Source organism: Lepisma saccharinum, chromosome 9, assembly GCF_977018435.1.
Source record: "Lepisma saccharinum chromosome 9, izLepSacc3.1, whole genome shotgun sequence".
NCBI lineage: Eukaryota > Metazoa > Arthropoda > Insecta > Zygentoma > Lepismatidae > Lepisma > Lepisma saccharinum.
This window is the reverse complement of record NC_139237.1, coordinates 1,831,819-1,854,369: the sequence shown is the minus strand read 5'-3', so window position 1 is coordinate 1,854,369 and position 22,551 is coordinate 1,831,819. Positions and strand designations below refer to the sequence as shown.

At 41.2% G+C, this 22,551-nt stretch overlaps 1 long non-coding RNA gene across 1 annotated transcript; it reads right to left on the bottom strand.

Annotated features, from left to right (window-relative positions):
• Positions 1-1,995: 1,995 nt before the first annotated feature.
• On the bottom strand, positions 1,996-16,037 carry LOC145991977 (uncharacterized). The gene is made up of 4 exons (XR_014442106.1): positions 13,712-16,037; positions 12,429-12,593; positions 11,513-11,633; positions 1,996-2,480 (listed from the first exon to the last, which is right to left on the bottom strand). It is a non-coding gene; the product is annotated as an uncharacterized LOC145991977 (long non-coding RNA).
• Between the last annotated feature and the right edge of the window lie 6,514 nt (positions 16,038-22,551).

Genomic DNA, 22,551 nt, shown 5'->3' with positions numbered 1-22,551 from the left:
TTTTACGTTAATTTCTTAATCTTTGTCAAGGCAAAAATAGTTGCTCGTGCAAAGGAAGGAATTCGTGGGTGTGTTAACAGGCAAGGCTATTCTTGTATCACAACTTCGCGATTTCCACGTTGAGATAAGTACAGTTGCATTAAATTATCATTCTATATTTATCACTTTTTTACATCACTCACGTTGACAAGAACCTGTGTGTTTCTCAATTTGTTTTCTTTGATTTGTTCTCAGATGCAGTGTAATTACGTGAACAAAATCATTGCTTGCATTTTTACATTTCTTATGCGGCACTAACGCACATAAAAGTACGGAGGATAATTACACGTGAAGGTTTGCTATATTCTTTCTAATCACGATTGATTAGTAAATCAAAGTACTTAGTTTGAAAAACTACCGTTCGTTTGTAACCGGCACTAACAACAAGTTCAATACGGTACCTTGTAATGCAAAGTTAGCAGAATCCTGGTGACCGTAGTATGCCGTTACTTCCTCGTCCAAATATGAAAAATACTGCCTTCGTGCTCAATCGTGGTAGAATCGTCATGCAATCTGTTCCTTGGCAATCAGGCGTGGTCCTTGAAGAATACGTATTCCTGGGCACTGGCGTTTGTATCTTTGGTTGGTGAAATGATTAACTTGTCCCTTTTAATCCTTGCTCAATTGCACAGTCAAAAACACAAGTCAAAACTTCATGTTTTCTTTCAACTTACAAGGCACGAGCAGGTTATGCATGTTCAAGAAATGAATGGATGGTATTGCGAGTGCCGAACAAGGCAACTCCTTTGCAATCACCACATGCTTGCAAGCCACAAAGTATTATGGGTACAACCCACGTTACCGCTCGTTAATGCTAGGGACGTACTGGTGTGTGTTGAAGAGCTGAGTCGAGACTAGCTGTCTGTTTCGGCTGTCATTTTGAGGAAACGTATTGCACCGCATCACATGCCAGGTGGCGTAATTAAGCCACGGCAAAGGTAGCGAAGTATGAACTGCCCTCTTATCGCAAATCCACGTAACTAATCAGTAAATACTTCACGAACTTAGAGCGGACAGCCCATATCAACACGTAGGTGTTGGGATTGTAGCATTTTATGTTATAATTTAGAATAATAAACACAAAGTTAATAGAAAATGCTACAAAGCATAAATTACAAATTAGGGTTGGTCATTTAAACTTGAAATTTTTGCAGGAAGAATAAATGAAATCTGAGCTTCTTCAGAAAAATATATCTGTTTAGGCAGCTGTTGGGGATAAAAGCCTAACAATTCCCTGCAGTGCCTAACAGACACCGGTTCAAAAAATAATTTTCTAAAGTTCATGCATATTTTGTTTGTTGGCAACATAAAATAAAGCGACATCTAGTTCAAATGTTCAACAAACATCTAACATAGATGACTTCAACAGATGTTGATGCATTCAAATTATTTTTAAAACTCAGTTGTGGTCAGAGATTCCTAACTAGAAATTTGCAAAACATTACCATTTCTAATACAAAGTGATATTTTATGTAGAATATTCAGTTTACCACACATTAAATAAAATATGGTGTTTACGAGGTTATATTAATCCACAACATGCATCTTTAATTTCATAAATTTAGCACACATAAAAGTTTGAAATTTTCAATTTACTGGAATGTACATTTCCAGTTTATTGGTAAAGTATAAAATAAAGAAAAAAATCTAAATTCCCTGGGACAACAGCCCTTTGAGGGCAAAAACCTGCCAAGCAGCTTTTCAGTTGGCAAACTCTGTTACCTGACCTTTTCCTTCTTTCTTTCCAGTAGCTCCCCAATTACGTGTATCATGATGCTGGAGCAAGAGAGTAACAAAATCAATATACCTGCATTTCCTGAAATCATTCTCTTCATGCTTCTTCGTCGGGATTTACAAGAAATATACGAAATGTTGACTACATGAAAAAGTTTAGACTAATGTCATTAGTTTTTTTAAAATTTTATTTATTTATTAACCAAAAGTTTCAGATACAGTACAGAATGACAATTTTATACTGAAACAGTAACAGCAGAAAAACAACAACAGTAATAATAACAAAAGAATAGAGTACAAGATGACACAGAAAACATTTAAAATTACACATTCATTGTTAACAATTTTCTGAAATTGTGCTCTGGTAAGAATATGTCAACATTTGGAGCAATGTTAATGTCTCTACTAATAGTCTAATGATGTAAAAATGTATTCAAATAAGACACAGAAATTAAAGAACTACATTTTATTTTACTTTTCTTTTCCAAATTATTCCAGCCTTTTAGGCAGTAAAGCTACAAAAGCATCTGTCAAGATGTTTAGTGCAGCCACCTTTTCTTCTTCTGAGGCAGCTTTTCTTTCTTCAGCTGTTGCAATCCTCTCAAATGACTTCACTTTTCCTTCAACAGAAGCGGCTCAATGTGGTGCCTCAACTGAATGCGCTGCCTTTGCTGCACTGGTTTGACTCCTCTTTAGGGAACAAGCACCTGAAAATAGATACAAAAGTTTCAGACAAGAATGAATGTCATACATGTCAATGATTCACTACATTTCCACACTTTGAGGAAGCAATGAATTTTAAGAGAAACATGTTTTCATGAAAACAAAGGATATTATTAGAAATACTTAATCTGAAAAAGAACAGTAAGATACAATGTAAAGAAATCAGTGCTTCCATTTATTGCAATCTACATGCACCTACCTTGAAAAGCATAGAATAATAAACATGTATATGTATGGGGTATGTTGCAACCATTTCATGTTGCAACATGGATAGGGTGACCTTTATATTTTGACCCCAAAATGGGACATCCCAAGGTGGTCAGTTTACACCCTCCTTCGTGCAAAATCCATTGTGCCTAATTATAAAATTATTGTTATTATTAATGTATTCTTACTAATATTATTTATTAAAGTATGGATCACATAAATTATACCTCATAAACAATAAATGAAATATGATCTCAGGTTGTCAAGAGGTACTGTTTGTTATAATCTCGGTATGACTTACATAGATAGTGTTTGATGTTAGTCCTATACTGAAGAGTGCCTGAAGTATTCATCAGAAGAACCAATCCTCTTGAGAACAACTTTATTCTTTAAAAATCATTCATGAAATTCCCCACATAATATGTGGGTAGATATTATCTGACACACAACGTGAGTTTTTGAGTTTGTGTAAAGATGCAGGAATTTAAATTCTACTTGCATGTTCGTATTGAAACTACATGTATAATTCTTGACCATCCTTATTCATTGCTCTACAAATAACGAAATACACACAAAACAATACAACAGTCTGCTCGAACATTCTCGATGGCCATGACACTAGTTTAAAAATTCCATCTACATTCTTTTCAAGCATGAAATGCCTCTCAAATTATATTTGGTTTTCAAGCTAACTCCTAAACTTGTACAAAACGGGACAAATAGTGTTTTTTAAAAATTTCAACGGGATGAGCAAGACACGCCTCTGAAACAGGACTGTCCCGGTCAAAACGGGATGTATGGTCACCTTAAACATGGATAAATATAGCACCCTCAAAAGAATACACAATGCCTTGTGTTAAAAAACGTAAAGTGAGTTGTCACACAGATTACAATAGAAGTCCAAAGTTGATTGCATTTTCTGAACCTTCTATTACCCAACAGTATTGCCTTCTCAATGTACAAGGAACAACATCAGTTGGAAGTACATGTTCACAGTGATGCAAATTACACCTAACGTTGCGTGGACCAACACACACTAACAATTATACTTTGTACTTGGAATTTATTTCAATACAGTGCTGTGAATGGTTGTGTAGAGTTTGTAGCATTTTCAGATCCATTACAAACATAGACATGATCACATTAACTGGACAAAGTGGAACATTAGTATTTTAAATGATTTTGATATTATTATTTAGCATTGCTTCTCTGCCACTTTTAGCTAATTGCAACAATGAGTATGAATGATGATATGACGAACTCTAAAAAAAAAATACTCCTGCCCAGGGTGAGATTCAAATCCAGGACCTTTGGCATTGTAGCGCAGTACTTTGGACAAGCGTAATTTTTCGCAAGATGTGTTTGTTAGTGCATTAACTTTTTTAACCTTCTTCAGTCCAGTCTGATAAATAACAAAATGTGCACTACTTCAACACGAACTTCAGCAATTGTATTTAAAACACACAAAATATACATTGTGCTTGGAAAAAAAAAATATGCTGCTTATGTTACCCCCACACCCCCTATACGCCTTCATGGCGTGGTGCTATGCACAGGGGAGCACTTTACCTTTATATAGCAGTTGCTGTATGTTGTGTAGAAAACTTTAAAAAAGTGAAGTGCTCCCCTGTGCTTTGCACCACGCCATAAGGTGTATAGAAAACTGACAAAATTATTACAGGTTGAATGGTATGTGACATCATTTTTTCAGTAGAACAAATGAAGAAAAAGAAATGTTAGCGACATAAACAGCTAAGTGAAAGTCTACTACAAAAATCCTTGTAAGAACATTTACTATGATTGCAAGCTGCGATAATATATCAAAATTTATTTACTTAAATATATATATGTGGGTTGGAAATTTAATAGTAGCAACTATTTATTCTCAAATGATACAAAATGTGAAACATTTACAGCCCTTCGATGTAGTAGTCACCAGTATTGTGTACAAGCGTTGCCAGGGATGTGGAAGTCATAGTATTTCTGAAGCAGTGCCTGTTCCGTTGATGGTTTGAATGGAGCGGTCTATTGTCCGAAGAATCTCTGGAACAGTTCGGAAGATTCACCTTAGGAATCAAATGTAAGTCACAGGGGCTGGTAGAGCAGCTGCCAGCCCCATCGAGCTAACAAATCAGCCACAGGTACATGCGCACGAGCATTGTCCTGCAAAATGATGGGAGAATTCAGCAGAAAGTCTCTCATCTTCTTTCGCATTGCAGGTCATGTTCCAAAAATGAACATTAATACTGTGCATTGATGGTGTCCTGGAGGTACGGCGAGAATCACCAGAACTTTCATATTAGTGAGGTTATGACTACACAACTTTAGACCACCAACTCCAGTGATAGTTCCTCTCGTCATTGCACATGTGCCTAGTGTTGGATGGAAGAGTCCATTTACTGGGAGAGCATAGGGATCATTACATGTCAATTCAACCAAAAAAAAGGGGGGGATTGGGAACACATGCAACCAGATGTTTATGAAACTTGGCACATTCATTCTTTCCGTGGTGGTGAAAAACAACATAATTATTTATATTCCCTCTAACTTGTCTGGTTTCATTTTTATAGTCCCTCAAACTTTCATTGATTCATCCTTTCTTTCATTCCCAGAGCCTCCAAGTGTGAGCCGCACTATCTAGAAAAATATTTCTATCTCCCTTACAAATTATTCAATCTTTTTGAAACTTCACAACAATGTTAACCAAACAATAAAGATTACAAAAACAAAATCAACATATCACACTTATATTTTAGTACACTAATAAATTTAAAAAATATTATTATCTGATTTTTTTGGGCCGAAAACATGGTTTACTAAAATTTGAATTATCATTAAAAGGAAATGGTGCAACACCAACACGGGTATTTTTAAAATGAACTTAGATATATGATCTAACTTACCCAGAAATAAAATTGAAGGCTTTTTCATTCCTTCTGAAAATATGACGAAAATTTTAAAAAACAGCTACTGCATATTATATTTTTCAAATTAACTCAAAATCTAAGACTCTAGCTTCAAAATATCATTGAAGCAAATTTTTAGAACATAAAATTTTAAATAATATTTTCATGGATGCACGGAAGGCAGGGCAAGGGGGGTCGTATCCCCTTCCCTGGAAAATTAATATTAACCTGAAAGTATGTATTTCACACATAATATTTGATTTCAGTCACAGTTGTTTGTGTTTATTATTAAAAGGATATTGAAGGAACATGATAACTTTATATCGGCAGAGTGTTTCTTTCAGGAGCAGCACTATTATGGAGGAATATGTCTCGTTTACCAGGTGTGCCGGTTATTAATTCTTAATTTCGTCGCTGGATGGCACTGTATGCAAGGGTTGGTGCACAGTCTCAACTGTTACGTCAGTGTGTTGCCAGGACAGTACCTGTCAAAATGCCATGGATGTGCACCCGAGTGCGAGTGATCATGACATTGGGTTTGTGTGGGGAAACATGTTGACCTTCAAACCAAATAAGGAGCATGTGCGGCACATCCTGCTTTTCTTGTTCAATCAATAGAAAAACGCGAGTGAAAGCCATCGTATCCTTGTGGAAACGTATGGTGACAATGTCCTAACGCAAGACGCATGTATGCATTTGTTTCGACTATTCAAAAGTGGTGATTTCGACTTGAAAGACAAAGATCGCCTGGGCCAGCCGAAAAAATTCCAAGATGCCGAATTGCAAGCACTGTTGGACGAAGACGATACGCAAACGCAATAACAACTGGCAGAGAAGTTAAATGTTGGTCGCCAAACCATATCTGATCGTCTTCATGCCATGGGAAAGATCCAGAAGGCAGGAAAATGGGTCCCACATCATCTGAACAACAGACAAATGGAAAAGCGAAAAACTGTGTGTGAAATGTTGCTTTCTCGGCATGAAAGAAAGTCTTTCTTGCATCGGATAGTGACTGGGGACGAAAAATGGATCTCCTTCGAGAACCCAAAATGCAAAAAGTCATGGGTTGACCCAGGACAACCTTCAACATCGACCGCAAAAACCGAATCGCTTCGGAAGGAAGACAATGCTGTGCATTTGTTGGAATCAGAAGGTTGTGGTGTACCATGAGCTTCTGAAACCAGGTGAAACAGTGAATTCCATTCGCTACCGTCAACAAATCATCAATTTGAACCATGCATTGATCGAAAAGTGCCTAAATTTGACACAGAAAAGTGATTTTGCAGCACGACAACGCCTCATCACACACAGCGAAAGGCGTCAGAGACACCATTTCTGCAGTTGGCTGGGAATTCTTGCCCCACTCACCATACTCACCAGACTTAGCTCCTTCGGACTACCACTTGTTTTCATCGATGTCTCACTCACTTCCCCAGCAACACTTCAACAATTATGAAGATGTCGAACAATGGCTTGTTGACTGGATGACCTCAAAATGTGAATAATTTTTCTGGAAGGGCATCCACAATTTGACAGACAGATGGGCATAATGTATAGCTAGCGATGGCGTATACTTTGAATAAAGCATTTGTTACCTTTCTCTCCAGATACACTTGTTTTCTTTTGGATCAATTAAGAATTATTAACCGGCACACCTCGTAACCACCCCTCCCCACAAAAAAAAAAGTCCTCACTCTCACTTTTCTCTAAATATGCTTACATTGAGTAAAAAGCATGGTTTCTTGCAAAGGAGAAAATGATGCTAAATTTATTCCTTGCACCCCTTCCTGTTCTTTTCCCCAATATTCAACCACACCACCAGCAGAACCATGCCTTTTCAAAATGGCTAACCAATCATGTACTTCTATTTGTATGGCATACAGGCACTTACTTTGAGGCAAGCTACCATCCTACCTACAGTAAACAGTGAGTTTTGTGACTAGCACGACCAACCATGCCTTTCATATTGGTGCAATAAAAATGATCCTAATTTGGGGGTTAAGCTAACCCATAGATTTCCAAATACACGAGTTTGCACAACGTTGGTGCAAAAGGGGTACAAGTGGATGAATAGTGGTACCATGGCACTCTCTACACATATGACAAAAAAACAGTTATTTAAAACTGGCACATAAATACAGGGTGTCCGGCACCAACACTACCAATAAGAAATTTTTATAACTAAGCAACAAACAGGTTTATTGACATGCATTTTTTTTTAAAAGACAGAAACTCACCAAGTTTTTATGGTAATCAGTAGATCTCCACGTGTGCACCACGTGTTTCATGACAGACATCCAGACGAAATTCTATCTCCTGCCAGGTGTTTTCCAGCATCTGCATCTGTGTCACAAGCACTGACAATCCTCCAACGCAAATCTTCCACCTCCAGTACTGGGGTTCTGTACATATTGTCCTTTATGTAGCCCCAAAGGAGTAAGATCAGGGGATATAGGAGGCCATATGATGGGACCACCATGTCCGACCCAACGACCTTCGAGGACTTAATTTAAGCAATCCCTCACGTGAGTGGCATAATGCGGGGGAAGGGAGGGGGGATCTTGTTGGAACATGTAAGGCAAAATTATCAAGCATGTTAAAATAAACATCTCCATTGATTGTTCGTTCAATAAAAAAAATGGACCAATCACCTCTTGCAATGTGAGACCACACCAGACATTTATTTTCTGACTGTCTCGTTCAACTTCTCTCACGACGTGTGGATTCTCTGACCCCCATATGCGACAGTTATGTCGGTTCACTCCACCAGATACGTGAAATGTGCACTCATCAGAGAACACCATACGACGAAGAAATTCATTGTCACTATCAATCTAGGTTAGGATACTGGCAGTGAAAGTGTATCTGTATCATTAGGCTTCAACTTCTGAACCAACTGTATTTTATAGGCACGAAGACGCAGTCTTTTGTGGACAACATCATGAACAGTTGTTCTAGGCATACAGAGTTCCCTACTTGCACGGAGAATGGACTTGGTGGGGCTTCACTGAAATGTTTTGTGAATTCTATCGACATCTTCTTGCCACACGATTTTTCATCAACAGTGATCCAGTTTCAAGGAGAGTTCTATGTGAGGTTGTTATTGAATGTCTTTCCGGTGGATCCTGCTGGTACTTTTGCCGAAACTTTCTCTGGTCAGTTTCCGGAAATTTAAATTCTGCTAACCAATAGCAGCATTCGACTTTTTGGTGCAGTGTGAACACAATTTCCACACGAAATGAACGCACGAGAATATTCCGACCGAGCGAATACGCAACAGGCTACAAAATGAACACGTGCGTTATCATTAGGGCTAGGATTTTGATGAAATTGCATATTTTTTTCTAGTGAATAAGAAACCCAAATCTTTTAATATTTATATGTTTCATGTCGTGCTGAAACTTTTAAGCACTATTTGTTGGGGCATTTTTTTGCATTTTTTGCCATTATGGGTTGTATGTCATTTTTTGGCATTTTAAGTCATTTTTTGGTCATTTTTTTTATTTTCTTAGTTTTCCAGAGCACTTGTATGCTGCGAGTGCATGGGCAGCATTAACGCGAAAGGATTAAGATGAATAAATATCCTATTTTTTCATATCTTCCCTAGACAATTTAAAATATATGAAACCGCAGCTACCTTCCATCTGTCTCAGAAGAAAATAAACAACACGAATATAACGATTTCCTTACAACGAAATTCAATTGTTAGAAGTTCAAAACAGCTCGCAATTTTGCCCCAGGAGAAGAAAGTCGTTGCCCTGCCTAATCTTATCTTCTAATCTGCTCAGACCAATTGTTGTGTTCCTTGAAAGTGAATGGATGGAACGTGTGATCTGGCCATTGTCGAAGTTCCTGTTTATTGCGAGAATTTACTTTGGTGCAGTGTTCAGTAGAGCAGGTTTTCGAAGCATTGGACAAGATGCCAAAAACCAAGCAAAGTACACAGTACAAATTAAAACAGTTTGTGTCCCAGTATGGTGAAAATACGTTCAGTATGGACGGATCAGTATTATTCTGTCAGCTTTGTGGTGTAAGAGTTGCTGCGGAAAAGAAATTCACGGTGGAGCAACATGTCAACCGCGAGAAACACAAGGCAGCTCTGAAGCAAATTCAAGATCAGAAGAGGACGGTGCAATTGTTAATGGGCGAGTGTTCCTCCAAATCCTCTGTTATTTCTGAAGAACTGTGCGATGCTTTTATTTCTGCTGACATTCCTCTAAGTAAACTAAATAATCCTAAACTTCGAGCATTTTTGGAAAAACATACTGGGTAATCGATACCAGATTCTTCCATGCTAAGAAACAATTATGTCAAGAAATGCTACAACCAAACAATGGATCAAATTCGGCAGAAAATTCATGGTAAAAAAATATGGGTGTCAATTGACGAAAGTACCGACTCACTCGGACGGTACATTGCAAATGTAGTGATTGGTACGATGCAGGAATCCGAGTCTACTCAAGTGTTTCTAATAAATTGTGAATGTCTAGAAAAAGTGAATTATTCAACGATCAGCAAAGTTTTCAATAACGCAATGCAGTTATTGTGGCCCGACGGCATTCAATATGACAAGGTGTTGCTTTTCGTAACAGATGCGGCACCGTACATGGTTAAAGCAGGGAATTGTCTGAAAGGTCTGTACTCGAAAATGGTACATGTAACATGTCTTGCACATGCGTGTCACCGTATTGCTGAAGAACTGCGAAGTCACTTTCCTGATGTAGACCAACTGATTGCATACATTAAGAAGATTTTCCTCAAGTCCCCATCACGAGTGTTAGCTTTTAGGTCTCATGCACCTGATGTGCCTTTGCCACCAGCTCCTATTCTTACTAGATGGGGTACATGGTTAGAGGCTTGTGGTTACTATTGTGAAAATTATAAAGTTGTGAAAGAAGTTGTAACCTCGTTCGACAGCAGTGAAGCATTGTGTATAAGACAAGCACAGGAACTCTTTGCTGATCCCGAAATGGAGGGAAAATTATGCTATATAAAGTCCAACTTCGGCTTCCTACCTTCTGCCATAACTTCACTCGAGACATCTGGAGCTACATTGGTTGATCAAGTTAATGTCCTTAACAAAGTTCAGGATAATTTGGAAGCAGTTCGAGGTACTGTTGGAATACAAGTGAGAGAAAAGATGAAGGAAGTGCTAGGGAAAAATGCAGGATACACAATAATATGTTCTATTCGTGACGTATTGTGTGGGAAAACATTTTCATTGCCAGACTCTGAAACCGAATTAGAACCAAGTGACATTGTATGTTTTAAATATGCCCCTATTACCTCTGTTGATGTTGAAAGGAGCTTTTCTATGTATAAAAGTGTGCTAGCTGACAATCGTCATTCATTTCTTTTTGAAAATTTACAGAAAATATTCGTTACACACTGCAACTCAAAACTGAACAGTAACCTCTCATAATTTGTCAAAAGTTGCATACTAGAGTTGCTGTAACTTGAAGTGCAAATAAAATTTTACTTTGGAATTTTTAATGGTTTTTAGGTCATTTTTAAAGTCATTTTTTGGCAATTTTTAGGTCATAAATGCATCTTTTTAAGGGCATTTTTTACGAATGTTTAGGTCATCAAAATCCTAGCCCTAGTTATCACGTTCAATGGACTTGCATTGTTGCCACTGCCATTATAATAAAACTTGTTTGGTTTCTCATTCTTTTAAAAAACGCCGCATGTCAATAAACCTGTTTGTTGCTTAGTTATATAACTTTCTTATTGGTAGTTTTGATGCTGGACACACTGCACTTAAATGCATATGCAGTCTAAGTACACATGCGGCCAATATGTTTTAAAAAAAGGCATCAATTTGGTCGTTTAGGATTTTCGCTCCCTCCATTCTGCAAATAAGAAGCACTCTACTATTGCGCACATCATGTTTCACTACATACCTGGTGTTCAAGAAGTGCTTGGTTGGTTGGTTGGCCTTTTGGAGGTGTCTTCAATTTCGTGCAGCTTTGGGTCCTCATTTACCGATATCTCGATGATTTCCACCATGCTATTCTCCAGATCCTATGAAAAATGACAAATTTGGTTAGGTTAGTAACTTAACAAGATACACCAGAAAAACCTAAGTTCCTTCCCACCCCACACAAGACCAACGTTGGCCACTTCCATCCTCTTCTCTTCCTCTTTTTATCATTTAGCCACACAAGCAGAATTATGAATGAACATTGCACAAAGACAACCTTTCTCACAAAAATGATGTATTTTGTGACTGTCTTCTACATTCACGAATAATAGTATTTACTTTATTTCTGATTTTTCTGAGATTAGGAATGCTGTATGAATGTGGATATTTGTTTTAAGTTGTTGATTTTGATTCGTTTTTGTTATGTAAGAGGCTTGATTTAAAAATGTCTTGTCGAAAGGTGCAAATGAGTTTGTATCAAATGATTTAAAGTGAAATAATATTTATGAAATTGAGTTGTGTTGTTTAATTCTTGCAATGTAAGTAAAATAACAGTATGGAAACCAGTTGAGCCCTGAGGACTTGAAATTTAATTTTAAAATCACATTATAGTCTGCTCATCCTCTGCATACTATATATATTCAGTGTAATGTATAGTTGCAATTTTCCAATTCTCCAATATTTAAGCTATTATTCTTTCTCCAATGGTTGTTGAGGCATTTAAATGGAAATTAAATTAACAACAAAAAAGGTCACTACACATTTTATAGTTCTAATAACCACATAACATTGCGTAATTAAACAAATTTCATTAATACACTGTACACAAACACTAATTAGTAATCAGTACAAGAGCTGGAATTCATAATGATTTAGACTACTATGTATGCACATACCCCAAGTTCAGGAACACCTTCATCCCCCGTGATAAGGCACTTGCTGATCAAGGTCAACATCTTGTCTTGGGACTCCCTCAGGTTGTTAGCTGATGGTGGTCCACCCTGATGTCTCCTTAACTCGCTGGCTTTCAGTTTACTTTGAGATTTCAACTCAGACCAGCTCTGTAACAAAATACAAACAAAATTACACACAGAACAAGCAATTCAAGGCAATAACACAAACACGCTTTAAAAGGGGGAAAACACTTTAAAAGTGGAAAAAGGCAATGTCCAATGTGAGTCCTGCTTGTCCAAATTTAAAATAATTTTAACTACTCTTTTTAAGAGTAACATAGTTCCGAATGGTATCTTCTTCTGTATTTCATATTTAAATTTAATCAGGAAACTTTAACTTTTACAAGGGAAATAAGCTGAAGTACTTTTTGAAAAGGTATGACGTACTTAGCCTCCATTACTGAGTGCTAGTATTCCTGAATAAGGGTTCAATAATCTTGACAGAAAAAAAACAGTAATTAAGCTTACCTAATTCTTGTAAAAGTTCAATAATCCGACAGAAAACAAAAAAATAAGTTTTCCAAATTTTTATAATAAATGTTGGTGTATTTAATTCCTACCAGAAAAAGATTCATTAGTTTTATGCACTAATTAATATTTCCAATATTTAATTTTGACAGAATAAGCCTTACAAATAAAGGCTTCTGATATTTTTTAAATGGCTTTTATGATTTGTTAAACATACATAACTTTGTTTAAAATCTTTCTGAGGTTCACTGCATATTTTTTTCATAAACATGTGTTACATCAATCAAATGTCTTGTTCCTCCACTGAACAATAAAACATTTCTTGTTTTTCTAACTATAAATTTACAAGATGCAACAATATGAAATTGGACACAAAATATTAAAAATAAATTTTACATGAAATCAGTCATCTCTTGGGATAATGTTGAATCAGGGGTAAAAAAGAAATGGCCAAACGATCTTCAGTGATAATAGATAATAGGCCTACAACGGAAATAATGAAAAAAATAATATTATTCCAGTACCCTTCAAAACACAGTGGCATACAATGTGAATTATCACCAATTAGAATTTCCTACAAATATGATTCACCACATGCAGAGTTTCAGTTTTTGCTTTAAGTACAACATTGAGAGGATATTTGCTTCTTTTCATATAGTGGAAAATTGGTGTTTTGAAATGAACAAGAAGTCCTTCATCATATATACTACGTAATAGACATTATTATTATTATTATTAGAAAGAAGTAATTTACCCACCTGCACAGTTTTTTCAGTTTCACCAGACCTCCTTGAGAATTTAAAACCTCCACCAGCTCCTTCCGTAGCCTATCTTCATCCTTCTTCTTAAAGGCATTAGTTACTTTTCCTGTTATTAGCTCAATATGTCTCTCCATGAATTCGATTATGGAGATATTTGTTTTACAGTAACCCTTCCCATACTTTCATAGTTTTACAAACACCCCGAAACATGTTTTTGACCTTTGGCTTTGCAGCACGCTATCCTTATTGTGCTTCAACAATAAACAAACATACATGCAGAAATATCGATGGTATGGGTTATGAAGGGATTGAAATCACAAAAGTCGCAATATCATTGGTTAGTACTTCGCTAGCCTCTCATGTCAGCCAACATTTCAGTTATGTGCAACTCGAGCTGGTCAATCCACGAGGTGCTCAACTCACAAGCCAAGATTTCATTTCAAGAATTCGAGTTTGGGCTGGCAACTGAGTTGGTAACCAACCGAGAACCTTCGATTGTTGGCTACATGTTGACTGTCAGGAATAAGCTCCCAGATCACGATCTTGAAGATGGCTAGTCGTGTTCGTAGAGGTAGAATCTGACTTCTAAAGAGCGAAAACAATTGTCCAATTTGCTGGGAGCCCTTGATCACCGTCTTGCAGAGATGATGACTAAGAGTGAGGCTTTTCTCGAGGATGACACCAAGGTATTTGATGGAATCTTGTATTGGAATAGTCCGTTGATGTAAATGGAGACTAAGCGTTGTGTCCTCTTGGTGAAGATCACTGCCGAACGTTAGTCTGGATTGACAGCAGAGGTGACAGTATTGAGCACTGTAGGACAAGTGATGTAATGGGTCTAGATGTTGAAGTGGCAAACAACAAGTTTGCGGCTCTGCTGGAAGGAGTCATGTAGTTGCACATCCTTTCTCGGGAAGCCTTGTTGAGGTAACTTGTAGAGGAGGCCTTCTTGCCACACACGGTCGAATGCCTTTTCTACATCCATGAATACACCCAATATGAATGCACGGTGGTTGAAGTTCAGCGTTTATGAGTCAACGACATGGAGGAGTTGTGTTATGGTGCATTGCCTGGATCGAAAGCCATGTCGAAAGCTCTGCAATAGCTAACCTGCATACCTGCATACCTGGATCATGGCGGATTCGTAGTAGTTCTCGAAGTTCCAGTCTGTAGACTCTGCCTTCGTAAATGTCACAGTAATTCATTATTCGTTAGTCAATGTCATGGCAGGTTAGTCAAGAGTCAGGCGGTTTGTCACTTACGACTGTCGAAAATGAAGGGTATATATGGAAGGAAAGGCATTTGCCTAAGGTCAAGGAAAGAGTTGACGAGTGGGTACTTTTCAATGAGGGTTGCCCCTGGAAGGAAGGGGAATGGTGGCTGCTTAATTGGGAGGTGGTGAAAGGAACAGGGGCTACTGCTCCGTTGAATAGAAAAGGAGAAATGCTTTTCGGGATGTAAGGTAAAAGGTAGTATTGTGAATTTGAACAGAAGATCTGGAAGATCTAGAAGTTCTCTGGATTCATCATAGTAAAAGCTTCGGGCTGGCTGTATCTGGCCGATGGTGTGTACCATAGGGTTTGGATGATGTGGCTGCATGGCCCAGAATTTTTGTCATTCCCTCACCATGATCTCGAAGTGTTGTTCTATGTCCAAGTCCTCGTGGATTTGTGTGTTTGTGGTGTATCTGTCAGCTCCGTAGATGATACGAAGAGCCCTGTTTTGGACCCTCTGAATGTTCTTGATGTTGGATGAAGCTGCGTGTCCCCATACCATGCAGGCATAGATAAGGAGTGTGCGAACTGCGATGGTGTAGATCGATAGTTGTGTGGAGATAGAGAGGACTTGGCTTTGAAGCAATGGGTAGAGGTGCCCCAGTCTTTGAGAGCCTTTGTTGGCAGTGTCCCGAATGTGCCTCTGGAACGTCGGCGACTTGTCCAAAAGAACCCCCAGGTACTTGGTAGATTCTTCCAGTGGAACGAGACGATTGTCGAGACGAAGACTGGGCTGGAGAGGTGTCCTGCATTTGGTGAAGATCACTGCTGAACTCTTCTCCTGGTGAACCTTGATCCTCCAACGGGTGGTCCATGTTTGATAAAGACTGAGGTACCTCTGCATGTAGGCCTCACAGAGTCTCAAGTTGAGGCTGGACGTAAAGATGGTCGTGTCATCAGCATAAACAGCCAGCATTGACAACGGTGAAAGTTCGCATGTCCGCATACAACAACAGGGATAGGATAGATCCTTGCGGGACACCTGCCGTGATGGGATGCAGATTTGATGTGGCCCCATTGAAGGGGACTACAAGATGTCGATCCGTCAGGAAGGAACGTAGCAGCTTCAGCTCCCCTTGTTGGAAACCCAGCTGGTGTAGCTTGGAGATCAGTCTGTCATGCCAGATGCAATCAAAGGCTTTCTCCATGTCCAGGAAAACTCCTACGGTGAAGGCGCGTCTATTGAAGTTCAAAGTTGTGGCATCTACAACTCAAAGCAGTTGAGTAGTAGTGCTATGGCGTGCACGGAATCCGTGTTGGAAATCCGGCAGCATGTTTCCCTGAAGGGCCGTTGTCTCGATGCGATCTGGAGTAGTCTTTCCAGTGTCTTGCTAAGGTGGCTGAGCAAGCTGATGGGCCTGTAGTTCACAGGAAAGATGGGAGATTTCCCTGTCTTCCACTGGGTGGGGAAGTAACCATTGCAGATGATGGCGTTGTAGATCCGAGTAAGGTATACAAGCAGATTACGCATGCCGAACTTAAGTTCTGCTGGTGAGATTCCATCTACTCCAGGAGCTTTGCGGACTTTTGTCCGGGATATGACTTTCCCCACTTGACGAGGAATGAAGAGAGGCGGTGGAGGAAAAAGGGCCAGAGGTTGATGATCGAAGTAGTCCTCTGCCCATAACTCTACTTCCTTGATGGTGTCATCATCATATGGTTCCGCGTTGGGAGACATCTGCTGTTCATAGCTGATGGCAAACTCCTCAGCTTGTCTGGGAGGTTCGAAGGTCATTTCCATGACTGTATGCAAGATGGGGTTCCTGGGACTTGCCCATTTACCCTGTAGGTTCCTTGAGATTTGCCCGAAGCGGTAAGGATGTTGTTCTGCCTCTGTTATTGCATTGTCCCACTTTTGAATGATGTCCGGATTTAAGTGTTGGAGTATCTTCCGAGAGGTTGAGTTCAGAAGGCGACGATACTCAGGGAATCTGGTGGTCTGAAATTGACAGCGAGCAAATCTCTTGGTGCGTATCAGCATGTTGAGCCGTGGGACTGTGGCTGCTCGATGCTCGGCTGGAGTGTGAAATGTAGTAGCTGCGCTGCTTGCAGTGGTAATGGCTGCAGTGAGGTGATGGATGGCTCTTTTGATCTCCGGTGGACTGCGAATGTGGTCCCGAAGGTTGATGTTGTCGTTCAGGAGAGTTCTGTACAGTTCCCAGTCTGTAGTCGGGACTTTGCGTGGTGATCGATGTGATGTCAGGAGCTCATGATCAAGACGAAGATGACTGGGTCATGATCTGAGTCCAGAGCGTTGATGACGATGGGTTCCTTCTGAAGCTGGAGACCTCTGGTGACGACGACATCCAGAACATCTGGGAGACCATTTGCCACAGGAAAGAAGGTTGGCTCTCTCGGTGCTTGAACTGTAAAGTTGAGTCTTCTGGATAGCTGAAGAAGCGCGTCGCCTTTATGGTTGTTGGTGCGAGAATGCCAAAGTGGATGCTTGGCGTTGAGGTCGCCCCCAATGACATCTTTGGGGCCGAGGCAAAAGATGGTCCGGAAGTCAGCTGCTTCAACGTGGGCTGCCGGTCGGATATATCCTGTGACGATGATGAAGCTTGATTGGGGCGAATAAATCTCCACTGCTATGGCTTCAAGTTGTTGTAGGTTGTTCACTGTGATTTGCTTGGACGGGATGGGATGTCTGCCTTGACCAGGAAGATTCTATCTTGCCTGTAGATGTTGTAATTTGGAAGTTTTAGCTGCATTTTGTTGGTGAGGTGAGTTTAATTATCAAAATGATGTCGATGCATTGTTTGTTCAAGAAATTTCTCAAAAAGAGGCATTGTCCATAGTCTGTTTGCGTTCCAAGCGCAAGTATTTATGTGTTGATGAAGCGTCGTTTGTCCATGGGTCAGCAGTTTGAGAAGGAACTCGACCATGGAAGTTATCTTCCCAGGACCTTCAGGCACGGCAGCTACACGACTGAGCCCTTCTTTGAGTAATGGCAGGTACTTCATGAAGAAATCACTCTGGAGGAAAGTGATGAGTGATCGGAGATCCTGGCCCAGTCCTCCGGTGGTTGGCAGACCTTGGGCAGGTAGTGACTTCTTCCCCTCGAGTCGAGGAGCTGGTTCTCGCTGTGGTTTGATGCTGGCACGGTCAGGATAGTTTACCGGCTGTGGTGGAATGTACTTCTTGATGGGTTGCCGGGATGGACCGTCACGCTCCTTCACGTTTCTGGCTGGCTATGGTTGACCTTTCTGCTGGATGGATCTTGCAGTGTCGGTTTTGCCGGTGTTGGAAGAGGAAGTGCCTTGATGGTAGCTGACTGTAGGACGTTCAGCTGAAGGTGGATCTTCCCTTCATTTGATTCCTTGAATTGTATTTCCGTCTCTCTTTGGCAGTGGGCGGAAGTCATCTGGAGATGGAACAGGAGCGTTTCCTTTCTTCGCTGCTGGAGTGGTTTGTGATGCAGATTTCTGTGAGGACTTCTGGGCATTCCTGGCTGTCTTCATCGCCTTAAACACCGGACAACCTCGGTAGCTGGCCAAGTGGTCGCCTCCACAAAGGGCACAAACGGGTGGATACTTCGTCTCCCTTCTTCTCGCAGTAGGCCGATAAATGCTACCCTGCACATTTGACACAGCGGGAGGTAGCTTGGCATGTGTCGGATGAATGTCCCAAACATTGGCAATGGTAACATTGCAGAATGACGGTCGTACGATATGGTTCAACAGTAACCTTGTAGATACCGATATCGGTTAGCTGAGAGTTCCAGTTGCCCTCTCTGGAAAGAGCGACGAGGAACAACGGCATTGGTCTTCTGACGTGGCCCGGAGCCCTTCGAGATAGGATGTTGATTCTCTTGACTTTGAACCCCGAGGATGTCAGCTCGCTCTGGATGTCAGCGATGGGAGTGTCCACAAAAAGACCCCGGATGAATCCTTTCACAGGACGTTCCTGCTTCGGAAGCCCGTAGGCCATCTGTATATGCTGAATATCACAGTATGCTTTAACTGTGTTGAAGTCGTCGCTGGTCTTGCATTGTATGGTGATGCAAGCAGCTGCTTGCTTGATGGTGGGCCTCTCTTGGCCAACGTGGTATACTTATTTTCCACGTCGTATAGGAAGCATGGCGGTGGTCTGACGGATGGTGGAACGTCTTTGTTGGAGGTCGTCTGCATCTTGTCTTTGTCCTGTTCTGCAGGAATGGTGTCATCTAATTTATTATAGATGTTGTTGTCAGGCCAGTTGACCTTTGAGGAGGTCTTCTTCCCTCGGAAAGTCTTCTTTGGGAGCTGAAATACTTCGGAGCTGGGAATGACTCTTCTTTGGGAGCTGAAATCCCTCAAAGCTGGGGATGACTTCGTTGTCCGTGTCGGATGAACTGGACTCTGGGTGATTTCTCTTTGCAGAGATTGACAGTTTATCAATCATTTCCACTTTGGAAGGATCGATGGTAACAGCTTCAGCAGGGGGAGTTGGCATGTTTGGCTCAATGATGGCGGTAGAGCCGGTGTTTTCCGTCTCAGGAAACACAAATTTGACATTTAGCTTGGCTTTTTCCATGGCGTCTTGAAATCTTAAACTTCAACTTCTCCGTAGTCCATGCTCGGTGAGGTGTACCCTAGTAGCTCGAGGAGCCCCTAGGAATCGAGGTAAAAGATGCTGACCCTGAAGAGTAAAAAGAGTAAATTATTTTAGTCTGTTCATCAGGAGGCATTCAAATGTCTTACTGAGATGACTTAGCCAGTTGTAGATGTAGATGTTGGTGAAGACAGGGCTCTTGCCAGCTTTCAGTATTCGACAGACGATGGTGACTTCTATTGATGCAGGATGTAGCTATGATGGAGTATAGCATTGAAAATCCGAGTTTGGTATACCACCATTTTCCTAGTGCCATGATGGAGATAGGCTGCTGAGATACCTGGAGCATGACAAACATTGAGTCTGGACAGTATCCTAGCTACCTGTCTTGGTGTGATGTGATCAGGAGTTTCAGATGGCGGGTCATTTTGCAGGTTGTCTTCTACCTACGTCTTCTCCTTCTCGATGGTGTCATTTATTTGATCTTCATGTAAAGTCGCAAATCTTCAAGTTGCTGTGTCAGGTCAAAGGTCCTCTGGGCTGTAGTGTGTGTGTAATTTGTAGTCAGAGTGTGTTTCTTGTAAACACATAATGTCAATTTTTTGCTTATTCATGTATTCAGTAAGCTCTAACTTTTGTTTGCTTTTGTTTGTCACGTCTCGTCAGTAACTGTGGGTCGTTTAGTCTAGGTGTTTTGTGTGTCCATCGTAGAATCGGTGCTCGTCCAATATTACTCACCTCCGGATTCACATGGTAGATGAGGTTGGTCCAGAAGATCCAGGTCGCCCTCTGTGCTTGGGTATGAAGGGGTTCCAGATTCAGGTCATCGTGGATTTGCGTTAATCTGACGTCGCGTGCGTATGCTCCAATTATGCGTGCGGCTCTATTTTGGATAATTTGAAGTTTGTAGAAGTTGGTGGGGGCTATTTGATGCCATGCAGGAATCCCGTAGAGGAGGATGGGCCTAATACAGGAGGTGTATAGTTGGAGCCGTGTTTCCATGCTGAGGGAGAGGGCTCGCAGGATGGAGTAGAGCCTGGCCAGCCGTGCGCCGGCTTGCCGGCAGACGTCCTCGACGTGTCGGGCGTACGTGAGTCGGCGGTCGATCGTTAGGCCTAAATATTTTGCATGTGTTGCGTGCGGTATTTCAATGCCTTGTATGTGGAGAGGGTGTTGTTGATTGTAACGTCTTGCACCATATATAACTGCGACGCTCTTTGTGGGGTTAGGTTTGATTCGCCACTTGTTTGTCCAGTCCTCGTAAACTCGTAGTTGGTCACACATAATTTGATAGCAGATATACAGGTCCCTATTGCTAGCCGTAAACAGAGTGTCATCGGCATAAATTGCTGGAAAGATGGAATTTAGAACAGGAATGTCCGCTGTGTATACTGCATAGAGGAGAGGGGCTAACACTGACCCTTGTGGGACACCTGCGCACACTTGCATAGAGGCGGAGTTAGATCCTTTGTGGTGCACTATGAATGATCTTCTTCTTAGGTACTTGTGAGTGAGATGTATGTAGCAATCCGGGAAATCAAATTCATGCATGCGGTGTATCAGTCCAGCGTGCCATACCTTATCAAATGCATTTTGTATGTCCAGGAACATGCCCAGGGTATAGTGCTTCCGATTCGCGTGTAGGCTAAGGTGGTCAACCACGCGCGCTAGCTGGGTTGTGGTGCTATGTTGTGGTCGGAAACCAAATTGGTGGTTTGGTAGAATGTTCCTTGCCGCAACATGCTCCTGTAGCCGTTTGTTAATAATTCGTTCGAATATTTTACTGAGGTGGGAGAGTAGGCTTATCGGGCGGTAGCTGGCCGGTTGGCGTGGATTTTTCCCCGGTTTCGGTAACATGATCACTTTGGATGATTTCCACTGTTCGGGGAAGTGTGATGTTAGTAATAGTCCATTGATAATTCTGGTGAGGGGAACAATGACCTTTCGGGGAGCACGTTTCAGCGCTGCAGGTGTGATTGAGTCTAGCCCTGGGGCACTGCGGGAGGCCAGTTTTCGTATGTGGTCGGACACTTCACGCGGGTTGGTGAGGTGTGGCCGGACGGCGGGCAGTGTCCGGAGTGCACGGTTGGTTTGTCTCGCTTTTGTCTGATGTTCCGGGTTAGGTATTGGGGTTGGGGGGAGAACACACTTAGGTGAGACGCAAAGATGTCTGCTTGCTCTTGAGGGTTAATCACTATGCCATTGGGGCCATTCAGTACTGTAGTGTAACTGTCCGGTTTTGGTCTGGTTACGTTGCGTACAATGTTCCAGAATTCGCCGCTGTGGGGGGGAACTGTTCTGAAGGTGGATTCCCATTTCTCAGTGACTATTCGTTGCAGGTGATTTTTGACTCGGCGCCCCATATTATTGTATCTTGTTTTCCATATTGGGTGAAAAGTAGCTTGCCACCGCTTCCTGAAGAAGCTTTTTGCTGATAATAGGTATTGCAGTACTTGATCGCGCTGCTGTTCATGTGGCTGATTGACAGTGGGGCGCTTCGTGTACCGCTGGCGTCTTGTATGGTATTCGGGGGTCTATGGTTCGATTCAGAAGTTGGGTGTAGGCGTCCCAGTCATATTCCCATTTGTTGGGAGGGGGTGCGGTGTGTGTAATCACTCGATGAGATATCACCATTTGGAGTGGGACGTGATCTGAATCTAGCGCAATTTCTGCATAGGGGGGCGTGACAATTCTCACCACTGTATGTAATGCTACATCCAAGACATCAGGGACGGTGCTGGGATGTCTGGGGTAGTGCGTGGGATCGAGGGGGGGCGTCAATTTCCAGGCTTGTGTTCGGCAGGAGCCTTGCAAGAATTCTGCCGGCGTTGTTAGTGTGCCTGGAATGCCACGAGTGGTGTTTGGTGTTGAGGTCACCCACTATAAGTACGTGCCTTCCTAATGCTTCAAGTATATTCATATCTTGCTGTAAGATGCGGTTATTTGGCGGCTTGTAACATGACACAATTATAAGGGGGTTACCCGGAGTGTGTAGTTTGATGGCGATTGCTTCTAGTTGTTGGAGGGGGG